We start from the raw sequence: 11097 nt of genomic DNA on the forward strand, positions 1-11097 counted from the left end.
ATCTACTCTTTCACCTTCAGTAATTAAACTATTACAATCAGGTGTAATAATCTCAGCGGGAGTGTAGATTAATAGAGCTCTAGCCATGTCCAACATGCACATTCTGTACATTGTACCTCCTAAAAGAAATCTAATAAAACTTTTATCTCCTATCATAGTAACTTCATTATTTAACTCTATAGTGCTAAGCAATTCAACACACCATTCTCTATATATAGTTCTACGTGTAGTAAATAAGCGGATCCAGTCGTTAAATGTAGAGCTACCATACCTCTGAACAAGTAAATCCCTAACCGGTTTGGCTAGGTGAACCGCTTCTAAACGCTCCCAATCGATTACCCGAGGCATTTCAATATTTTTGTGGTAAAGAATGTGCATGTTCTTTTGAAATTTTGGGTATTCAGTCCAACAACGATCGAATCTTAGGTTTAGATGTAACTGTTGGTCATCGATAAGTGGGTGCATAATCCTCGGGTGAGGCTGAAATTGACGATAATGAGCGTAAAACAGTGGTTCCGGCTCATAATATAGCATGTGTTGATCATAATGTTGTTGTTGTTTAGGTTGTGGTTCCGGTTGTGGTTCTTGATCAGGTTCTTGTTCATGATGTCTAGACGATGATGCACAATCCGTATATGTATTTCTCTACAAAACACATTAAACACAAAATTTTTGCATCCAAATATGCATTAGTGTTAGCAAAATAACAAATTAAAACAATTACAATAACATGTTTAATCCATATTAAACTTATACTCATTTTCATATTTTTATCAATTCTACAATTTTTTAAATAAGCATATATGAAAAGGTATACAAAGTTCATAAGCATTCAACTCAAATAACATGTTAAAATAACCATTACTAGCAATTAAACAAGTTTCAAATGGCATTTATATCAAAATAATCAAGTTCATGAATTTTAGACTTAAAAAGTCCACTTTGATGCTCAAAAATCATGTTTAGGATCAAAGTTTGGATCATTTAGCAACCTAAACATGTTACACTACTTAATTTAGCAACAATTCATAACAAAAATTGGTCATAACCTGTTTATATCAAAAAGCCCCAAATTGCTCAAGAACACAAACCCTAGATTTCTAAAAAAAAATTGAAGTTTAAGGCTTCAAATCATGACAAATAGCATCAATCTAGGTTATACAAGTATAATATACTAACAATTTAACTCTAATTAAGCTAGAAATCATCAAAATTAAATTAGGACAATTGATTATAATTATCACAAAAATTAGGAAATTTAGGAGTTTAGGGGTGAAATTTCTACCTTTTTGCTTCTCCATCTGAAGAAAGGCATGTTTATAGCGAATTGTAGCACGAAATTTGGTTGATTTTGATGAAAAAATGGTGATTTTAGGGGTGTTTTAGTGTGTTTATTCGTGGATGTGTGTGTGTATTATGAGAGACAGAGAGCAGCTCGAATGGTTTTATGAATCTGATCAGGTCAGGGTGCCCATGCGATCGCATGGGTTCCCCTTGCAAACCCCATGCGATCGCATGGGGTGTATTTTCTCTCTTTCTCTCTCTCTCTCTCTTTTTTTTATAAAAAGGTTTTACTTATAAAAACAAAAATTGAATAAATTTAAAATTTTGTTTCTTTTTAGATTGAGGGCATTTCGGTACGTTTACCAAGTTCGTCCCTCGACTAAATTTTAAACTTTGTCATTTTGAAGCGTTGTTTTAAAAGCAAAGAATTTTTTTTAATGTTTTGGCATACTTTAAATCAATAAGAAAAAATAATGATAATAAAATTTCTCGTCCCGCCCTCGGGTAAAGCAATTTCGGTTCCACAACCTAGTCTTCAACTCACAACGAATTTTAAAAATCAAATTTTTAACTTAATGAAATAAAGTACATTTTTGTTTTTAAATTCACACCAAACTTAAATTTAAAATGCATAAAATTTCATATAAATATTAATAATATTTATAAACATTAATTTTACAATTTTACATTTGGAAATAATATAGTTATATATTAATTTTAAAAACAAGGGAAAAATAAAAAAATCTTTTTGGTCTTTTATCATACTTTAATCAATCAAATATTAACAAAAATATACGTCCCTCTTTTGGGTAAAGTAATTTCGGCTATATTACCTAGTTTTACTACTGACGAATTTCTGAAATATTTTGGATTGATTGATTAAAGATATTTATACCGTATGAATAAATGGTAAATTTTGCAGTGATGAATTAAATTTTTGTATGATATCAATAATTTCGGTTTCGCATACCTAATTTTATTGAATATCAATTTAATACTTTATAGCGAACGATTCAGAGTTTATTATCAAAAAGGTTAAAAGAAATAAAAACAAATAAAAACTGTACATACTCACATGTGAGATAGAATTCTCAGAGACCTGCTTTAGTTGACTCATAGGAGAGTCGTTCGATTTGGTTTTCCATAGCTACATAAGCGTAACCTCGAATTTTCAATAACTTTTCTTCTAAACATATGAATGGTCCTTCTTTGCATAGAGTAACGAATTCAGAATTGGAATGTGTCTGATTGTTCAAACATTTCCCTTCGTGTGACCATTTTCCGCATTTATGACATCTTTCAAGGTGTCGTGCTCTTCTTTTTGTTGCGAATTTTGATTTTCCTTTACCAAAATGTGTCTTATGATGATTCTTCTCGAGTTCTTTCCTCACTTCGTCCATTTTGCCTCTTATGAATGATACCAGTTCACTCGGGAAAGTGTTATTATTACTTTTAGTAATCATAGCGTGTAGTAGTAGACCATGGGTCAGATCAAAGGAATTCTTCATCTCGTAACACCTAAAAGAAATAAAAATTCAGAATGGAGGGAGAAGACTAGTTCTTTAGGGTCTGCTAGGGAAAGACCATTCGGATTCCATTTTCGAGAACTACACAAAAATAGAAAATCTAACCCTAGACAGCATTATATTATCCTTTAAAACATTTGAATCTCCCCACACTTAGTTACCTGTGGTATCGAAATTGTGATTAACTTCATTATTAACTTCAATTGGAACATCAACAACTTGCATATCTCTGACTTTTGCTTCAAGCCATTTGTTGATTTCCTCTGTAACATTTACAAATTCAATTAATATCGCCTTTTCTTTAGGCGAAAAATTGGATACTAATCTGTTACATTACTTAAAGTTCCCCTTAATCCTAGCATCTTGAATCCGTTTATAAAGTTTCTTCGTTGCACTGTTAAAAACGGGTTCATCTAATTTTGTATCAACAACAGGGTTCTTTGTTATCAGGTTATCATTGGGTGTTTCTTCATCTTTCCCACACTTAGGCATTTTTATTGGTTCAACTATTTTGGTTGGTGGAGATTGAAACTTTTAATTCACAAAGGTGACCGATTTATCACCATGCCTAAGTGTCATTCTACCTTCTTTTACATCAAAGAACGCCTCGGTGGTTGCTAAAAATGGGCGACCTAAAATTAGAGGAATATCAAGGTCTTCCTCCATATTAATAACTATGAAGTTTGTAGCAAAGGTCAAACTTCCCACTTTAACAAGTAAATTGTTGGCTATTCCAACCGGGTGTTTAATGGTTTGATCAAATAATTGAACACCTATTCTGGTTGGTCTTAATTTACCGACACCTAATCTTTTGTATAAGGAAAGAGGCATAACATTCGCACTCGCTCCTAAATCTGCAAGCCCATTATACATAGCACCATCATTAAGCAAGCAAGAAATGATAAATTCACCTGGGTCTCCTACTTTAGTAAGTAGAGTTGGTTTGTTAACCTTTTCCGTGTGATCTTTTCTTGGTTCTTTCACTTCTGCTTGAACTTCTTGTTCACATTTTTCTTCATTTCTTGGAATGGGAGGTTTGTATAGAAATTCTTCTTCATCACTCCAATTTGAAGCCTCTATATCTTCTAATTTTGGTTTTTCATATGTCGTTGACAACATATTTATGTTTTCATTATGGGGGTTTTCTTGGGTGGTGAAATTATGATTAACTTCATTATCAACTTCCATCGGACCATGTATGTAATGTTTAACTCTGTGACCATTAACTTTAAATTCAATCCCATTTGAATTTATTAACTCTATTGTTCCGTATGAGAAAACTCTTTTGACTATAAATGGTCCAGACCATCTTGATTTCAATATTCCAGGAAATAGCTTGAATCGTGAATTGAAAAGAAGAACTCTGTCTCCTTCCTTGAATTCTTTTGAACTTCTGATTCTTTTATCATGCCATTTTTTCATTCTTTCCTTATAGATTAACGAATTTTCATATGCATCATGTCTTAATTCTTCTAATTCGTTTAGTTGACTTAACCGTAGACGTCTGGCTTCATGCAAATCAAGATTACATGTCTTCAAAGCCGAAAATGCTTTGTGCTCAATTTCTACTGGTAGGTGACATGCTTTTCCATAAACAAGTTTAAAAGGTGTGGTTCCAATTGGAGTTTTGTAGGCTGTTCTAAAAGCCCAGAGTGCATCCTCCAATTTCATGGACCATTCCTTCGGATTTGATCCTACGGTTTTCTCTAGAATATGTTTTAAAACTCGGTTGGTATTTTCAACTTGTCCACTTGTTTGTGGATGATAAGCAGTGGAGATTTTATGAGTTACTCCATATCTTTTGAGAACTTTCTCAAGTTGATTGTTACAGAAATGAGTACCCCGATCACTTATTAAAGCTTTCGGTGTTCTGAACCTTGCAAAAAGATGTTTTAAGAAGTTGACTACAACTCGTACATCGTTAGTTGGGAGAGCTTGTGCTTCTGCCCATTTAGATACATAATCAATGGCAATGAGAATGTAGAGATTATTATGAGATTTTGGAAATGGACCCATAAAGTCAATACCCCAAACGTCAAATACTTCACATACTTGAATGACATTTTGTGGCATTTCATCACGTTGACTTATTTTTTCGGCCCTTTGACATGCATCACATGATTTATAAAGAAGGTGTGCGTCTTTGAAAATTGTAGGCCAATAGAATCCAGCGTCGTAAACTTTTCTTGCTGTGAGTTGAGGCCCATAATGCCCTCCTGTTGGTCCTGTGTGACAATGGTTTAAGATTTGACTAGCTTCATCTCCGAATACACATTGGCGTATTATTCCATCGAGATAACTTTTGAATAAATGTGGATCTTCCCAAAAATAGTGTTTTATATCACTAAAGAATTTCTTTCGTTTTTGGTACAACAACCCTTTTTCAAGGAATCCACATACTAAGTAGTTTGCGTAGTCTGCAAACCATGAAATTTCATTATAATCGATCTTCAATAGATATTCATCAGGAAAGTTATCTTGTATAGCCAATTCATTTAGAACTTCTAATTCAGGATTTTTAAGACGAGAAAGATGATCAACTGCGAGATTTTTGCTCCCTTTTTGTCTCGGATTTCAATATCAAATTCCTGTAAGAGTAAGATCCAACGGATTAATTGTGGTTTGGCATCTTGTTTCGAAAATAGGTATCTAAGAGCAGAATGGTCAGTATAGACCACCGTTTTTGCTAGAACGAGATATGAACGAAATTTGTCACAAGCAAAGACAATAGCAAGGAGTTCTTTTTCAGTAGTTGTGTAATTCGTTTGTGCTCCTTGTAACGTCTTACTAGCGTAATAGATAGGTTGAAATCGTTTTTCAATCCTTTATCCTAAAACGGCTCCCATTACAAAATCACTTGCATCGCACATGCGTTCAAATGGTAGATTCCAATTTGGAGTTATCATGATCGCCGCATTAGTGAGTTTTTCTTTAAGAATATTAAAAGATTTGATGCATTCATCCGAAAAGATGAATGGAGCATCCTTTTCTAGGAGTTTATTCATAGGAGTGGCAATTTTAGAACAATCTTTTATGAAACGTCGGTAAAAACTGGCATGCCCTAGAAAACTTCTAACTCCTCTAACATTGGTGGGATGTGGAAGCTTAGCAATTACATCTACTTTAGCTCTATCCACTTCAATTCCTTCCTTTGAAATTTTATGACCAAGAACGATGCCTTCTTTAACCATGAAATGGCATTTCTCCCAATTAAGAACTAGATTTGATTGCTCGCATCTAATAAGCATTCGTTCAAGATTAACTAGACATGTTTCAAAAGTATCACCGAAGACTGAAAAGTCAACCATGAAAACTTCCATGCATTCTTCTATCATGTCGTGAAAAATTGCCATCATGCGCCTTTGAAAGGTTGCAGGGGCGTTGCATAGTCCAAATGGCATGCGTTTGTAAGCAAAAGTACCATAAGAGCACGTGAAGGTGGTTTTCTCTTGGTCCTCGGGTGCGATTGGAATTTGAAAATATCCGGAGAAACCGTCAAGAAAACAATAGTAACTGTTCCCAGCTAACCTTTCCAACATTTGATCAATGAAAGGTAAGGGAAAGTGATCTTTTCTAGTGGCGTCATTTAATTTTCTATAATCAATACAAACACGCCATCCCGTTACAGTCCTAGTAGGAATAAGCTCATCTTTTTCATTTGTGATGACAGTCATGCCACCCTTCTTAGGTACGCATTGAACTGGGCTTACCCATGGACTATCAGAGATTGGATAAATTAATCCTGCATCCAGCAGTTTAATAATTTCTTTCTTAACAACATCTTGCATATTGGGATTTAGTCTTCATTGGCGTTGCACATATGTTTTATGACCTTCTTCCATAAGGATTTTATGTGTGCAATACCAAGGACTTATGCCTTTAATGTCATGAATCTTCCATGCAATAGCTGATTTGTGAGCTTTTAACACAGAAATGAGTTGAGATTTTTCATTTTTCGTAAGAGAAGACGATATTATTACAGGTAATTCAGATTCACCATGTAAATAAGCGTATTCCAAATGGTTTGGAAGTGCCTTTAACTCTAATATCGGTGGTTCTTCTATCGATGATTTGTATCGATATCTATCTTCCTCTTTCAACATTTGAAGTTCTTCTGTTGTTGGTTCGTAATCATTAGCCATAAGTGTAGCTAACATTTCAGCTTCATCAATTGGTTCAGTTCCTTCTCCTAAAGAACATTCTCATGTTCCTTGTAATTCTGGAAATTCTTCTAATAATTCTGCATGTGAATCTATAGTTTGAATATAATAACATGTATCGTCTGCAGATTGCGGTTGTTTCATGGCTCTATCAACCGAAAAGGTAACACTCTCATCCTCTATACTTAGGGTCAGTTTCTTACCAAACACGTCTATTATTGCTTTAGCCGTGTTTAAGAATGGTCTTCATAATATGAGAGGAACTCGAGAATTTTCTTCCATGTCCAGAATAACAAAATCTACTGGAAATACTAAAGTACCAACTTTAACTAGTATGTTCTCCATTATCCCTCTAGGATATTTTATTGATCGATCTGCTAGTTGTATGCTTATTCGTGTTGGTTTCAATTCTCCATGGTCTAGTTTAGCGTATAGTGAATACGGCATTAAATTTATACTAGCACCTAAGTCTACCAATGCTTCTATTGAATTAAGACTACCCAGAAAACATGGAATTGTGAAACTTCCTGGATCTGAGAGTTTTTCTGGTAGTTTATTCAACAGCACTGCAGAACAATTTTCATTCATTGTAACAGCCGAGAGTTATTCCATTTTCTTTCTATTTATGATTAGATTTTTTAGAAATTTAGCATATCTTGGCATTCCTGAAATCACATCAATGAAAGGAAGATTGACATTTATTTGTTTAAACATATCTAAAAATTTGGATTGCTCAGCTTCAAGTCTTTCTTTTCACATTTTACTCGAGTAAGGAAGCGGTGGTTGGTATGGTTTAACATAAGGTTTCACCTTAACTATGTTATCTTCATTAACCTTTTCAACTACCGGTTCTTTTTCCTTCTCTTGATCAGGCTGTGGTGCCTGTTTAGCAGGAATAGAATCATCAGAAATTACAGACATTTCAGGTGGTTTAAGTGTGATACCACTTCTCGTGGTAATGGCTTTAGCTGTTTCATTTCGGGGGTTAGCATTTGTATCGCTAGGTAGACTCCCTGGTTTTCTTTTACCTATCAACCTTGCTAGGTTGCTCACTTCTTGTTCCAGATTTTGAATAGAAGCTTGTTGATTTCTAAATGCTTGAGCATTTTGTTCATTGGTTTGTTTCTGAGATGTGAAAAACTGCGTTTGAGATTCAACTAGCTTCGACATCATATCTTCTAAATTTGGCATTTTATCATCGGTTTGTGGTGGTTTATTTGGAAAAATAGGTCTTTGCTGGTTGTAAGTATTATTGGATACTTGTTGATTGCTAGGACCTTGTTGGTTGTTGTATGGAATATTTCCGTTATAATTCTGATTTTGATTGTAGTTTGTTCTTGGCGGTTGATAATTATTCTGATAATTATTTCCAGGCCTTTGGTTCATGTATGAAACATTCTCTCTTTGTTCCATTGTTTGTTCAATACTGAGACAATCTTTTGTCAAATGTGGTCCTCCACACTGCTCACAACTAATTCGTATTGCGTGAATATCTTTAGTCATCTTTTCCATTCGTCTCTCGAAAGCATCTAACTTTGCGAAAATGGAATCAAAGTCATGGCTAGAATCGGCTCTAGACGCTTTAGATGATCTAACGATGTCTTTTTCTTGATGCCACTCATGTGAGTGGGAGGCTGTGTTATCAATAATTTTGTAAGCTTCAGTTGCGGTTTTCTTCATAATGGAACCACTAGCTGCTATGTCGATGTCTTTTCGTATAGTAATGTCGCATCCTTGATAGAATATTTGTACTATTTGATAAGTGTGTAAACCATGTTGAGGACATCCTCTCAACAACTTTCCAAATCTTGTCCAAGCTTCATATAAAGTTTCATTTGGCTTTTGTGTGAACGTAACAATTTCTCCTTGAAGTCTCATGGCTTTAGATGCCGGAAAGAATCTTTTAAGAAATTTCTCAACTAAAACATCTCATGTGTCAATCTCCCCTTCAGGTAACGATTCTAACCAATCTTTGGCTTTTCTGTTTAAAGGCCAGGAAAATAACATGAGATAGATCTGTTCATCCTCAACTTCTCTAATTTTGAATAGAGTGCAGATCCTATTAAAGGTTCGCAGATGTTCATTTGGATCTTCTTTCGACGTACTACTAAATTGGCATTGATTAGTTACCATGTGTAGGATTTGTCCTTTGATTTCATAATCTGGCGTATTAATGTCTGGTTGAGTAATCGCATGACCTTGGCCAGTGCGTGTAGCTCTCATTCGGTCTTCCATACTTAAAGGTTCCGGATTTTCCATGATTGAATTTGTTGAATCTGAATCACTAGATGATTCTGATTTAATGGTTTCTTCCTCGACAATCTCTGGTGGTATGATTTGTGGTTCAGGAGGAATGATTAGTGGTTCAGGATCTCTGAATTGTCCTTGGATATCCTCCGGGTTCTCAATTATGAGGTCGGGCTCAAAAAATGGATTATCAGAAATTTGAATTGAAGTACTTTTGACGTAGTCACGGTGAATTTCCGGAATATAAGGGATTTTAGAGGAAATCTTTGTAATAAGATTTGATTCTTCAGTAATTAAGAAAATCAGGATCTTCTGCCTCGATTGCTCTGTCGGATATTTTACTATAAATCCACCCTCTTCATTTCCTTTATATTTTGGAGTTCCATACTTTTGTTTTTCTCTTTCCGAATTTAAGTCAAGCGAATAATGGTCCAGAATTCGTAGGTATGTAGTTTCGAATGAACATAACTAATGTTCTAAGAGAGAAATTGTAATAGTACGATCTGGATTGGTTAAATTACCAAAAGTTACGGGAAAGGATAGAACTTTCAAGAAAATATGTTCTTGATTTTTTGGAGATTTGGTAGAATGTAAGAGTCGTGTAACATAGCACATGATGACGTTATAGTCTGTGAATCACCAAGTTCCATTAGAAACTTAGCATGACTTACTGTAATATAATCACGTTGATCAAGTGTCATTATATTATACTAACTCATGCATCAATTTCCAACACTACTTCAAAATCATTCAAAATTCAAATTCGAATTTTTCAGAATTTTAGAAACTAAAACAGTTTCTTTTATGATATAACACAGATAAAGAGGAGAGATAATTAATATCATACAAGAATATTTATGAAGATATCTTCAGAAATATTGAGGATATTTACAATGAAAGATACGATAATATCTTAGAATTTTAGATTCAAAGTGTGATGAAGAAATTCATTCACAATGATTTAGAGCGATTAAGGAGCAAGGTATTCGCTAAAGATTTATCAGAAACAGAATTATCAAGATTCTTAAATACAGGGTTTGGTCCTTGTATTTGTCCTTGGTCTCCTTCATGGTTTGCTCGATTCGTTTTTCAGTATCAAAACTTTTGAGCTTTTTCAGTATGTCTATCTTTATTATCAAACTTTTGACTGTTTAAATAGTCTTTAGTTTTTGCTGCTTCATCAGCTTTTTCAGAACTCAGAGATCTGATGCGTAAGCTAAAGTGCTTTTCAGGAATTCAGAGATTCCGAATTGAAATTCATCAGTCCAGAAGATATATGTTATATATAGATATATACCTGTTGACGTAGGAACACTGTGAAATTCGAGAATTAATGATTGATGCTTCCCGGTATTTGGTATGGCAATTATCGTTACAATATGTCGATGAGTACATGATAGGGTTTCAATAAATAAGTATAAAAAATTTTCAGAGAGATTTAAGCCTAGGAGCAAGGAGGTTGCTGGTAAGTTTACTGCTAATATGGTGGGATATAAACAGTTCTCCGGTAACGATGATGAAGGGGAAAACGTATATATCAAAGTTATAATAAGACTTATTCGAATGAAAAGTCAAAGTTGACTTACTGGAGCTGTGACAAAACTAGCTATCTCGAACAGGAGTTGCAAAGTTATTTTCGATAATAATAACTCTAAAGGAATTAGCACAGCTACGAGTTAAACATTTACTCAGTTTCCGAGAGTTTTTCAGGTGCATAACTATATGCATAAATCTTTCCTTCCGTAGATGAAGTGCGGTTGGTTCATCCTCTCGATTGAGGTGTTTTCAAGAATCATGAAAGGTTTGAACGCAGATTGTAATCGTCAAGATACAATTGAGGGTTAAGATGAAATTGAAATGTCCCGTTCATATTGATTATA

General features: G+C 34.3%; 1 non-coding gene across 1 annotated transcript; it reads left to right on the forward strand.

Annotated features, from left to right (window-relative positions):
- Positions 1–8738: 8738 nt before the first annotated feature.
- LOC139845920 (small nucleolar RNA R71) lies at positions 8739–8845 on the forward strand. Its single transcript, XR_011758673.1, has one exon. It is a non-coding gene; the product is annotated as a small nucleolar RNA R71 (small nucleolar RNA).
- The last annotated feature ends 2252 nt before the right edge of the window (positions 8846–11097 follow it).

The sequence above is a fragment of the Rutidosis leptorrhynchoides genome, chromosome 4, assembly GCF_046630445.1.
Source record: "Rutidosis leptorrhynchoides isolate AG116_Rl617_1_P2 chromosome 4, CSIRO_AGI_Rlap_v1, whole genome shotgun sequence".
NCBI classification, from domain to species: domain Eukaryota; kingdom Viridiplantae; phylum Streptophyta; class Magnoliopsida; order Asterales; family Asteraceae; genus Rutidosis; species Rutidosis leptorrhynchoides.